Source organism: Heteronotia binoei, chromosome 18 (genome assembly GCF_032191835.1).
Source record: "Heteronotia binoei isolate CCM8104 ecotype False Entrance Well chromosome 18, APGP_CSIRO_Hbin_v1, whole genome shotgun sequence".
Taxonomy (NCBI): domain Eukaryota; kingdom Metazoa; phylum Chordata; class Lepidosauria; order Squamata; family Gekkonidae; genus Heteronotia; species Heteronotia binoei.
Window position 1 is genome coordinate 6313491 of NC_083240.1, and position 13156 is coordinate 6326646.

Sequence of the window (13156 nt, forward strand, 5' to 3'; positions counted from 1 at the left end):
TTGCCTAAAGGACGGAAAAGCACCAAAATAGCCTAAGCGTGCATCTGCACGTTTAGGCAACGTTGCAAAACAGAACAGCTTGGCTCACAACTCGCCATAGCTCGATAAGGGGCAAGCTGTCCGAAATTCATGTGTTCCCGAGTGGGGAAAGGGCAGGAGGAGGGAGGGGAGGAAAAACAGGACTGGACCGCGCCAGGGCGCTGTGAATTCCAAGCAGGAGGAGAGTTCTTGCTAAACAGTAAGCAAGCTGTAAAACACACAAGTCAGACAAAACATCTGGCAGCTGGTTCAAATAGTTTTCTGTCTGAAGGGCGGACAAGACGGCGAGTGACTCGTAAATCAAAATGGGAGCCTGGACAGATCCGGAACTCAACCGTGCTCCGCTGTGAGCTGTTTTTCTTTTCTGGCTACTTCTTACTGTTTCTATGGTACCGATTAAAACATCAGGAATCCATTACAACCCCCTCCCCCACCGGTTTATTTTTAGAACTGGCGTTATAGGCCCTAAAAAAAGAACCCACCACCTGTGTGTTGCCGTTCGATGTTCACCCAGGCACATCTCCTGGTTGCAAAGAAGTCAGACCTGATACTCATGCAGAGAAACAACATGGAAACTCCTGTCTTTTCTCATGTATGATCCTGCCGACCATGGAGCCCTGTCAGTGTCCTCCTAGATCAGGAGTGTCAAACTCATTTGTTATGAGGGCCGGATCTGACCTAAATGAGACCTTGTTGAGCCGGGCTGGGCCATGTTGGGCCGGGCATGTGTGTACCTATTTAAGATTAGGCAGCAGAGATATAAATTTTATAAAGAACACAGACAAAAAACATATATACGGTATATTTTTAAAAACTTAAAACATGTTTAAAACGTTAGCACTCATTGGTCTTAAAGATGCTTTCTTTGTATTTCTCCCATGGGATCCAGGGAACTGGGCAATGGAAGCTCTGGCTTTTTCCTTCCTTTCCCAGGGGATTGGGGTGGGAGCCTCAGCCAACAGAAGGAAGATAGGCTTCGCTCAGTAGCTCTGCTGTGCGATTGAGAGAGTCTGGCAAAGCAAGCTATTCCTCCCCTCTTCCTCACTAAGGGAGGAGCCTCAGCCAATAGAGAAAATAGAGATTTTGCTCTGTAGCTCCTGTGCGATTGAGCAAGCCTTGCAAAGCAAGCTGTGATGCAGAAGGAAGCAAGAGAGAGAGAGAGAGAAGGAAGCAGATGACAGCCAGTTGCTCAGGGGCTTGATAGGAGCCCCCCAGGGGCCTGATTCAACCCTCAAACTGCATGTTTGACATCCCTGTCCTAGATTAATGTTGTCTACTCCGACAGGAAGCTATTCTGCAGGGGCTTTAACAGACAATGGTCCTTCTGAACACTTGAGGAAGGAGGAGGAGGAGGAGATTAGATTTATACCCTGCTCTTCACTCAAAGTGGCTTACAATCTCCTTTCCCATCCTCTCCTCACAACAAGACACCTTGTGAGGCAGGTGAGGCTGAGAGAGCTCTGAGAGAACTGCTCTTGAGAGAACAGCTCTGAGAACTGTGACTGACCCAAGGCCATTCCAGCAGCTGCAAGTGGAGGAGGGGGAAATCAAACCTGGTTCTCCCAGATTAGAGTCCATGCTCTTAACCACTACACCAAACTGGCACTGGGATTGAATCGGAGACCTTCTGCATATAAAAGCAGACACGGATTTATTTGTGGGAGAGGAGAGGTCATAGCTCTGTGGTAAATGCAGCTGTACGGTTCAATCACATCTGCTGCGGCCAAACGGCAGAACTTATTTGCAGAAAGCCAGAACAGGAATCCACACAGAGATGCAACAGACAGCCTCTGCTTATTCCATTAAGTCCCCTCAGCACTCCAGCATTTCCTGATACAGTCTATAAATTACCGCTGCTTATCTTGAGAGATCCAATTTCAAACCTAAGAGCAGAGAGGAGTCTGCTCCTCTGAGTCACCCATAAAATGGTTCAGCGGATCAACAGACAGAAGAAACTGCTTGTTGTGCACAAATGAAATTCATTTAAGGACTTCATCACTAAAAGTTGCAGCAACGACACTAAATTTGCGGGGGGGTGGGGTAGTTTTTAAACAGATATAACATTCAGAAAGAACAGGTACCTGGCTGCTAAAAAGAACATCCATTTCAGGAGAAGTCTACCTCTTAAAACAAGATTCTAGATACAACCAACAAAGGGGAAGGCCGCTGTCTTCATGTTCTGCTCACAAACTTTTGGAGGTACACATAATTTGGGAACATAAGAACGTAAGGGAAGCCATGTTGTATCAGGCCAATAGCCCATCCAGTCCAACACAGTGGCCAAAAACCCAGGTGCCATCAGGAGGTCCACCAGTGGGGACAGGACACTAGAAGCCCTCACACTGTTGCCCCTCCCAAGCACCAAGAATACAGAGCATCATTGCCCCAGACATAAGAACAGAAGAGAAGCCATGTTGGATCAGGCCAATGGCCCATCCAGTCCAACACTCTGTGTCATACAGTGGCCAAAATACCCAGGTGCCATCAGGAGGTCCACCAGTGGGGCCAGGACACTAGAAGCCTCCCCACTGTGCCCCCCCCCAAGCACCAAGAATACAGAGCATCACTGCCCCAGACAGAGAGTTCCAACAATACACTGTGGCAAACGGTCTCTATTCGTCTCTTGCCTTGAAAACCTTACAGGATTGCCATAAATCAGCTGTGACTTGAGGACACTTTCCTTTACCAGCACTGGTTACCAGAAGAAGAAGACGACCATAGATTTATACCCCGCCCTGCTCTCTGAATCAAAGTCTCAGAGCGGCTCACAATCTCCTTTATCTTCTTCCCCCACAACAGACACCCTGAAGGTAGGTGGAGCTGAGAGAGCTCTCCCAGAAGCTGCCCTACAAGAGCTCTGGCTGACCCAAGGCCATTCCAGCAGGTGCAAATGGAGGAGTGGAGAATCAAACTCTGTTCTCTCAGATAAGAGTCCGCACACTTCACCACGACACCAAACTGGCGCTCAAGACAAAAGGACTGGAGGGAAAAAAAATGTAGTCTGTGTCCCCTTCTTAGGAGTTTCCAGGAGGCCTCTGATGAGTCACAGCCAGTAACAGGGAGCTGGATAAGAAGAAGATATTGGATTTATATCCCGCTCTCCACTCTGAAGAGTCTCAGAGTGGCTCACAATCTCCTTTATCTCCCTGCCCCACAACAAACACCCTGTGAGGTAGATGAAGGTATTGGCTTTATATCCTGCCCTCCTCTCTGAGGAGTCTCAGAGCGGCTCACAATCTCCTTTCCCTTCGTTCCCCCTCCCCACAACAGACACCCTGTGAGGTAGATGAAGATATTGGATTTATGTCCCGCCCTCTACTCCGAAGAGTCTCAGAGTGGCTCCCAATCTCCTTTATCTCTCTCCCCCACAACAGACACCCTGTGAAGTGGGTGGGGCTGGAGAGGGCTCTCACAGCAGCTGCCCTTTCAAGGACAACCTCTGCCAGAGCTATGGCTGACCCAAGGCCATTCCAGCAGCTGCAAGCGGAGGAGTGGGGAATCAAACCTGGTTCTACCAGATAAGAGTCTGCACACTTAACCACTACACCAAACTGGCTCTCCAAAGAAGAAAAATTGCAGATTTATACCCCACCCTTTTCTCTGGATCAGAGACTCAGAGCAGCTTACAATCTCCTATATCTTCTCCCTTCCACAACAGACACCCTGTGAGGTGGGTGGGGCTGAGAGAGCTCTCCCAGCAGCTGCCCTTTCAAGGACAACTCTTGCGAGAGCTATGGCTGACCCAAGGCCATTCCAGCAGCTGCAAGTGGAGGAGTTTGGAATCAAACCCGGTTCTCCCAGATAAGAGTCCGCACACTTAACCACTACACCAAACTGGCTCTCTTACGACAGACCCAAGGCCTGATCCAGTGTTTTCTCTGTATTCACATGGAAGTGCGAAAGCACAAGGCATCATGTGCTGGGTACCTATAGCAATCCTAACTGAAGTGACACCGTTCTACGCCCATTGACTTCAACTGGCTGGGAAGAGGGTTGCTCTGCTTCGGATGGCGTTGCTGGAAAGAGAAATTGAGTAAGATTCAAAACGCAAAACATCTGATAAGTTAAAGACTGAAAATGGGCATCATTTTTTGCTGTTTCTAACCTCTCACCTTTGGCTCCACAATGGCCAATAAATAGTTCTCGAAAAACATATTCCAGAATTCTTTGCAGCATTTTGGGGTTGTGCAGGAGATATATCCATCTGGAAACACTTGTGGAGTCATCAACGTTTTGGAAAGCGTCGATGTAGAAAACAATTCTTCCAGGGTGCCCCAGCAGGCTCTGAAGCGAAGCAGGGCGCAAAGAGAAATTCTAAGGTTCCCATGTAACACAAGTCTCAGATCTAAGGCTTGGGCATCTCCAGTTCGAAGGCTGTAAGACATGAGACCTTTGCCCAAGACCCTGGTCAATTTCTGGAAACCAGACTGTCCCACACTGGGAAAGATGGATCAGTGGTCCAAAGCGGCTTCCAAAATTTCATGAGATCTGTCCCATCACTGTTTGATATAACCTCACTTCTTCCATCACAAGAGACACACAAGTATCATAATGCCAGTATCATAATGCCCCTGTATAAATCGATGGTGCGGTCTCATTTGGAATACTATGTGCAATTCTGGTCACCGCACCTCAAAAAAGATATTATAGCATTGGAAAAAGTGCAGAAAAGGGCAACTAGAATGATTAAAGGTTTGGAACACTTTCCCTATGAAGAAAGGTTAAAACGTGTGGGGCTCTTTAGCTTGGAGAAACGTCGACTGCGGGGTTACATGATAGAGGTTTACAAGATTATGCATGGGATGGAGAAGGTAGAGAAAGAAGTACTTTTCTCCCTTTTTCACAATACAAGAACTCGTGGGCATTCAATGAAATTGCTGAGCTGTCGGGTTAGAATGGATAAAAGGAGGTACTTCTTCACCCAAAGGGTGATTAACATGTGGAATCTACTATCACAGGAGTTGGTGGCGGCTACAAGCATAGCCAGCTTCAAGAGGGGGTTAGATAAAAATATGGAGCAGAGGTCTATTAATGGCTATTAGCCGCAGTGTGTATATATATATGTGTGTATATATATAAATTTTTGGCCACTGTGTGATACAGAGTGTTGGACTGGATGGGCCATTGGCCTGATCCAACATGGTTTCTCTTATGTTCTTACGTTCTTAACTGATTCTAGAACATAAGAAATTAAGGGAAGCTATGTTGGATCAGGCCAATGGCCGATTCAGTCCAACACTCTGTGTCACACAGTGGCCAAAAAACTCCCAAGTGCCATCAGGAGGTCCACCAGCGGGGCCAGGACACTAGAAGCCCTCCCACCCCCCCCACTCCAAGCACCAAGAATACAGAGCATCAGTTGCCCCAGATAGAGAGTTCCAACAATACACTGTGGCTAATAGCCACTGATGGACCTCTGCTCCATATGTTTCTCCAATCCCCTCTTGAAGCTGTCTATGCTTGCAGCTGCCACCACTTCCTGTGTTATCCCATGTGTTAACCACCCTTTGGACTTCCCTTTATCTGTTCTAACCCGACTGCTCAGCAATTTCATTGAATGCCCACGAGTTCTTGTGTTGTGAGAAAGGACTTCTTTTTCTGCCTTCTCTATCCCATGGATAATCTTGTAAACCTCTTATCATGTCACCCCTCAGTTGACATTTCTCCAAGCTAAAAAGCCCCAAGCGTTTTAACCTTTCTTCATAGGGAAAGTGTTCCAACCCTTGAATTCTCTTCATAGGGAAAGTGTTCCAAACCCTTTAATTCTCTCTTATCCAAACCCATCAATTTATTCTCTAACCCATTAACCTGGCTACCCCTTGGGAATAATCTTGCATTCACTGGATTGACAAATCTTTCTCTCTGAAGATCTAACCCTTTGCCCTTTAACCCATCAAAATCTAGCTAGTCTCACTGGGCTGATAAAACACTTTTCTCACCTCATTGCCTAGGAAGCACATGAGAACTATTATGAATGTACTAGGTTGACTCAGCCTTCCATCCTTCCAAGGTTGGTAAAATGAGTCTCCAGCTTGCAAGGGGGAAAGCGTAGATGACTGGGGAAGGCAAGGGCAAACCACTCCATAAAAAAAAAGTCTGCCATGAAAATGTTGTGATGTGACGTTACCCCAGAGTCAGAAACGACTGGTGCTTGCACATGGGACTACCTTTACCTTTTGGCACTCTGTGTAGGCAATATAGGACTGGTGCCATCCTGGAGAAGGCCATGTCCAGTGGTTGGAAGCCATATTCACCTTGGTAGCCCTGATAGGATAGGGGAAAAATATATATAAGTTTTGTAAATAAATGTAACTGCATGCATCTTCCTTAAAAAGCTGGGTTACATCAGTTCATCCAGTCATATCAAAAAATCAATTTCCTAATAGAGGAGCACCAAAGGTTTGGATGGGTGTGACGCCAGTCCATGCACATCCAAGGACTCCGTGTGTTTTGAACCGAGGGCCTCTGCGAACCCCATTTCAAAGCTGCTTTTAATTCTGGCAGAGAAAGCCTCTGCAAGCCCAGATCAACAAACAACTCCAAGGCAACACGTTCAACAATGGTGCCAACACAAGCAAGACTAATCAGAACTGGGAAACTGGCTCGCGCGAGCTATTATTAGCACCTAGATCTCTTTTGGAAATGGTTTCAAAATTATCAGCAGTGCAGCCTGAAATTGAAGTGAATCCTTCGCCAAGTAAATTGGATTGTTACGCTTCTCTGGTCAGATGCGTGACGAGGCTTTCGACTTGCCGTTTTCCAAAGGGGAAGAGGCGAATTTAAGTCCAAGGCACGGCAGCTCGGAAGGCTGTGAACCTGAAGATGACTTCAGTGCATACAACGCATAGTTAAACTAGCTTGGTACTTCCCTTTCCCCACGTAACTGGAAATTTTTAAAAAGAAAAGAACTTGCGGCATGTTTATTGGAGCAGAAATTTGCCTTAAGTGCACTTAAACATCCGGTCAAATGCAAGGAAGTGGATTTGTCAGCAAGAGCTTTATACACTGAAGAAAAGGGCAAAACCAGTGGATGGGTGAAGAAGGCCTGGGTTGACACATCTCTATATAGAACCGAGACGGTACATAAGAAAAAGCCCAGCAGGAGCTCCCCTGTGCCTTCCCTGGTGCATCCGCTGCCAGGGCCAGCTCGCCCACTAGGTGGTTGCCTAGGGCACCGGGAGGAGAGGGCGCCGAATTGGGCTCCCCCCCCCCGGTGCCCATGACAACCGCCTAGTTTGCCTGCTTGCCTCCCCCTTGCCACCGCAGCTACTGCCGCCCGCCCCCTCCCTTCCCTTGCGCTTTGCCTGCCCCCAACCCCCCCCTCCCCGGCACGTTCAGAGGAGCGCACTGAGGCTAGGCCCTACCGGCTTTAATGCGGCTGGTGTACCATCTAATGCAGGGGTGTCAAACATGCAGCCCGGGGGCCAAATCAGACTAGGGTTGCCAAGTCCAATTCAAGAAATATCTGGGGACTTTGGGGGTGGAGCCAGAAGACTTTAGGGGTGGAGCCAGGAGACATTAGGGGCAGAGCCAGGAGCAAGGGTGTGACAAGCATAAATGAACTCCAAGGGAGTTCTGGCCTTCACATTTAAAGGGATGGCACACCTTTTCAATTCCTTCCTTCCATAGGAAATAATGAAGGATAGGGGCATCTTCTTTTGGGGCTCATAGAATTGGACCCCCTGGTCCAATCTTTTTGAAACATGGGGGGTATTTTGGGGAGAGGCACTAGATGCTATACTGAAAATTTGGTGCCTCTACCTCAAAAAACAGCCTCCCCAGAGCCCCAGATACCTGCGGATCAATTCTCCATGATTTTCTATGGGAATAAATCTCCATAGGGAATAACAGAGTTCCCAGCAGACATTTCCCTCCCCTCCCCCCCCCCCCGCTTTCTGACGACCCTGAAGTGGGGGGAGGGTCTCCAAACCGGGGGATCCCCAGTCCCCACCTGGGGATTGGCAACCCTAAATCAGACCCTCAGAGGGCTCCTATCAGGCCCCCGAGCAACTGGCTCTTGTCTGCTTCCTTCTCCCTCTCTTGCTTCCTTCTGCATCTCAGCTTGCTTTGCCAGGCTTGCTCAGTCACACAGCAGAGCAACTGATCTAAGCCTCTTTTCCTTCTATTGGCTGAGGATCCTCCCCTTCCTGGTCCCCTGGGGAAGGAAAGAAATAGCCAGGGCTTCCTTTGCCCAGTTCCCTGGATCCCATGGGAGAAATACAAAGAAAGCACTTTTTAACCAGCAAATGTGAATGTTTTAAGCATGGTTTAAGTTTTTAAAAAACAACATTTAATTATGTTTGTCTGTGTCCTTTATAACATTTATATCTTTGCTACCTAATCTCAAATAGGTACACCCAGGCCTGGTCCAACATGGCTCGGCCCAGCAAGGTCTCACTTATGTCAGATCCGGCCCTCATAGCAAATGAGTTCGAGACCACTGTTCTGATGCTTTGAGGCACACATCGGAGAAGGCTTCACTCCCCCTCACTTCCGATTCCAGGAAGGAGGGGGGAGAAGCCTTTTCCCCCGTGCGCTCCAAAGCATTAGATGGTGTGCCACCCGCATTGAAGCCGGTGGGGCCCAGCCTTGGTGTTGTGTACTATGATGGGGGGGACGATGGAGTGCGGCACTGCGTTGCAGCACCAGGGAGGGAGGAAGGGAAGGCGGGCGGTGGCAGGGGGGGCCGTGGTGGGCAAGGAGCCTTCCTGGAGTACCATGGGCTCTATAGTTGGCGTTGGGGAAGGCTGAAGCCATTGGGAAGGCATTTAAAGATGCTTCCCTGTACCGTCCCCAGTGTGCCAACTGGAGCCCTGGCCAACCTAGGCGGAGCTCTGCTCCTGCCCGAAAAACGCTGTGCAGAAGGGTATAAAGTGCTCACATACAAGGAATCCTGACCAAAGAGTTCCCATCTGCCATTCCCAGAATGCTATGGGGCAGAGGCGTTGAACTCGTTGTTATGAGGGCCGGATCTGACCTAAATGAGAACTTGTCGGGCCAGGCCATGTGTGTCATAAAATGTCAAGCCAGGTAGCAAAGACACAAATTTTGTAAAGGATACAGACAAACGCAGAGATTTTTTAAAAGCTTGAAATAAAACATGCTTAAAATATTAGCACTCGTTGGTCTCAGAAATGCTTTCTTTGTATCTCTCCTGTGCGCTCCAAGGAACTGGGCAAAGGAAGCTCTGGCTTTTTCCTTCTTATTCCCTCAGCCAATAGAAGGAAGAGAGGCTTGGCTCAATAGCTCTGCTGTGCGATTGAGAGAGCCTGGCAAAGTGAGCTATTCCTTCTTCCTTCCTTCCTTCCCAAGGGAGGAGCCTCAGCCAATGGAGAAAATAGACGCTTTGCTCTGTAGCTCCTGTGCGATTGAGCAAGCCTGGCAAAGCAAGCTGTGATGCAGAAGGAAGCAAGAGAGAAGCAGAAGGAGCCCTCTTGGGGCCTGATTTGGCCCCTGGGCCGCATGTTTGACCCCCCTGCATAGGGGAAACCATCAGAGAGTCATACATTTACAGGCTAGCATAAGGATTCGTTCAACAGGTTCACCAGGCTTAAAGTTATTAACAACCAGACTGGGTTTTTATGTCAGTAAAGGTCAACTTGGATTTGAATTAGACTGGGTTGGCTATTTTAAAAACTGTAGTGCAGCCATTTACAACACACACACACACGTACTAGATTATACCTACCCTGGCTGTTTATTTTTAGGTAGCTATTTATAGCCAGCTTTTCACTCCAATGAGGAGCCAAAGCAACTTGGTAAGAATGACATTCCAGATCACAAAGGTACCGAATTCTACGCTAGGAGGGCTACTTTAAGCACACAGGAGGGTTTAATCCTGCCATCTATACATATTACACTACTCTGAAAACTAAAATTAGGTCATTTCTTCCATCGATGCTGGTTACGAGGACGGAGGAATTGTCACAGAAAAATAGGATCTTGCTTCCCCAAGTGACATAAAAATGGGAAGGTATTGCCCAGGGGTGGCCAAACTTACTTAACCTAAGAGCCACATAGAATGTATGTCAGATGTTTGAGGGAGGGGAGGGGAGGGAACGCAGGGCTCTTTCTAGCAGGAGCTCCTCTGCATATTAGGCCACGCCCCCCTGAGGTAGCTGATCCTCCTGGAGCTTACAGTAGGCCCTGTATTAAGAACCCTCTAAGCTCTTGGAGGATTGGCTACCTCAGGGGGGCGTGGCTTAATATCCAGAGGAGCTCCTGCTAGAAAAAGAGCCCAGGAAGGAAGGAAGGAAGGAAGGAAAGGGAAAGGAAGGAAAGTAAAGGAGGGAAGGAAGGAAGGGAAATAGATGGGGGAGGGAGAAGTGGAAAGAAAGCAACTTTAAATGCATTCTCCAAGCTGCCAGCTGGCTTGGAGAAGTGAGTCAAAGAGACAAATGTCTTCACAAACTGGTCGCAGCCTTACACTCGAGCTGCATGGAGTCTCTCGTCTCCCTCCTCTCCCCCCCCCCCCCATGCTCGGCCTGCCTCGGTTGCCACAGCAATGTACATAAACACCACCAACGGCAAAGAGGTCATTGATTACAGCTGCTTGCAGCAGCTGGCCCGAGCGCCTGTTTGGGTGTCTGGAAGCGAAACGTGGACAAAATATGCTCTCCCCCCACCCTCCCCAACTCCTCCCCAGGCAGTTTACGGCCCAGCCAAAGTTGCATTCCAGCAGAAATCGTAAAGGAGAACAGGCTGGAGGGGGAAACTGAGTTTGCCCACATATGGTTCTCCTGGATAAAGGCGCCCCCCTCCTAGCCACCCCCAATCCCGCTACCTGCTCCAACAGGAATTTAGGCCGATCAATTCCACTTGCGGCATTCTCATCTGCAGCCTAGCACGGTTTAATATACATTGACCTGCCAGAGTTCTTCATAGAGGCAGAGGTGGTAGCAATCTTGACACAGGACAGGGTTACCAGGTCTTGGGAAGATTTCTGGATATTTTGGGAGTGGATGTTGGAAAAGGGCAAACGTTTGGGGAGGGGCTTCAGTGGGGTACAATGCCAGAGTGTCCACTCCCAACGGCGGCCATTTTGTCCAGGGAAACTGATCTTGTTCAAATGCAATTCTGGGAGAGCTCCAGGCCCCACCTGGAAATTGGCAACCATACATACAGAAAGCCCTACTGGATCTGATCAGGGATCCAAGTCTCATACAGCAGCCAGCCAGTTGCCCCCGGAGACCAAACCAACTGAGGACAGAGGCCTAGTCTGGCGCCCTGAGCCTGCTTTGGCGGGGAGGGCGGGGTATAAATTAAATGTTATTATTATTATTCCCTGATGTTACCTGCTAGCGCTAGTTTCTGGGGTACGCTTTAGTCATCCTGGCAAGTAGCCATCGATAGACCCCTCCTTCATGAATCACCCCCCTTTTTTAAATCCATGCCTGTCCCTTACTACCTCCACCAGCGGCACGTTCCATCTCTTACTCATGGAGTCAAGTAGTAGAAGTCCCCCACCGTCTCCCACCTATCGCTTGTCAACTTTGTTGGGTGTCCCTGCCTGAATCCTGTTAGGGGAAAGAACGCCAGTACGCCACCTCTGTCCACTTTCTGCATCTAACACATAATTTTTAAAAACCCCAATCATGTATGTGTAACTGATGGTAACCGTTCAGCATTTCAAGCACCAGCTCTGTCTTAGAACATTTGGGAATTGTACTTTCTTTCATCCACCCACTTAGGGGAAACCCAAGTGCAGGGCAAAAGAGGGATAAAGACACTGAGGAAAGGGGATTGAGAATAAAACCAACACATTCGAAGCTGGCCACTAAAGCATTTAAACATCTGCAAAGCCAATCCAATCTTCAGAGCCAATAAAAGCATTACAGGGCAAGAGCCTTTGGCAGAAACCAGAAAAGGCGTTAAGCAAGAACTGTGACGTTCCTGGGGACCATGTTGGGGCCCCTAGTCGACAGCCACAAGACCTCTTTTGCTGTCCCACAGATAGGTGGCTCCGAGTGGTTGTTCTACACATCTCAAGCTTCCCAGCGTCTGGGGCGGGGGTGGCCAAACTTGCTTAAAATAAGAGCCACATAGAATAAACGTCAGATGTCGGAGAGCCGCAAGACATAACCAAACATTACACACATCTTTATTAAAACTCTTTCTTTGCACAGAAAGATAAAATACATGTGTATGCACTTTGCAATATGACTGTGCTAGAAGATGACAACCTTTTTTTAAAAAAAACAAAAGCTGGGAATAACAGTCCCCATAAGACTAGCATAAGGAAAGGCCAGGGAATTGTTGTTTGACACCAGTGGGAGAAGGAAACGCACATGTACCGTATAAATCACTGACCACCATTTGCATCATCATGCATCTCTCTTTGCCTTTACACCGAGCTGAGTAAATACAGCTCCTTGAAGAGCTCCAGGTGACCTCTACGGTGGAGGAGAAGAGCTTGCAAGCCTGCCTATTTCCCCTCCTTCCACACTTCACACACAGTGGAAATAGTCGCCTACCTATGGATCAGCGCTCAGAGGCTGACTTGAGGTCCCAGTGCTAAACACACTTACTTGAGAAGCCTCCTTGACCTCTGGGAGCCACACAATATATGTGAAAAAGCCGCATATGGCTCCTGAGTCATGGTCTGGGGCGTATATCTCTTTGCAAGCCAGTGCTGTATTCATGCTGTGTCATGGCTGAAGTTTTCTTTTCTTTTGGTATTTGGTGTATTTTTGGGGGGGAGGGGTGCGTACCTGCAACTAGAAGTGATGTCAGCCTCTGGTGACTGACCTCTACTGGGGGTCTGGAGGATATTCAGAGAGGTGGCTGAATAAAGCCAGCCCCGACCTCCTGGCTCTGGTATTTCAAGGAGGTCTCCCATCCAAGTACTACCCACAGTTGACCCTGGTTTAGCTTCTGAGATCTGACAAGATGGGGGTCACCGTGGCTATCCAGGTCAGAGCAAGGCAGAAGTTTCCTGCTGGCACAGTTTTGCTCTAGTCGCTCGCAGAATTTTCGATAAAGACCTTCCCGCAATGCCTCTCCACATCTAGCAAAGCTGAATTGCAGATGTTGAAGGCATGAAGACTCACTCCGCAAAATGAGTTGGGGGAAAAAAAACAGAAGTGAAGTGATACCTCTCTGAGGAAAGAGTGCTTCG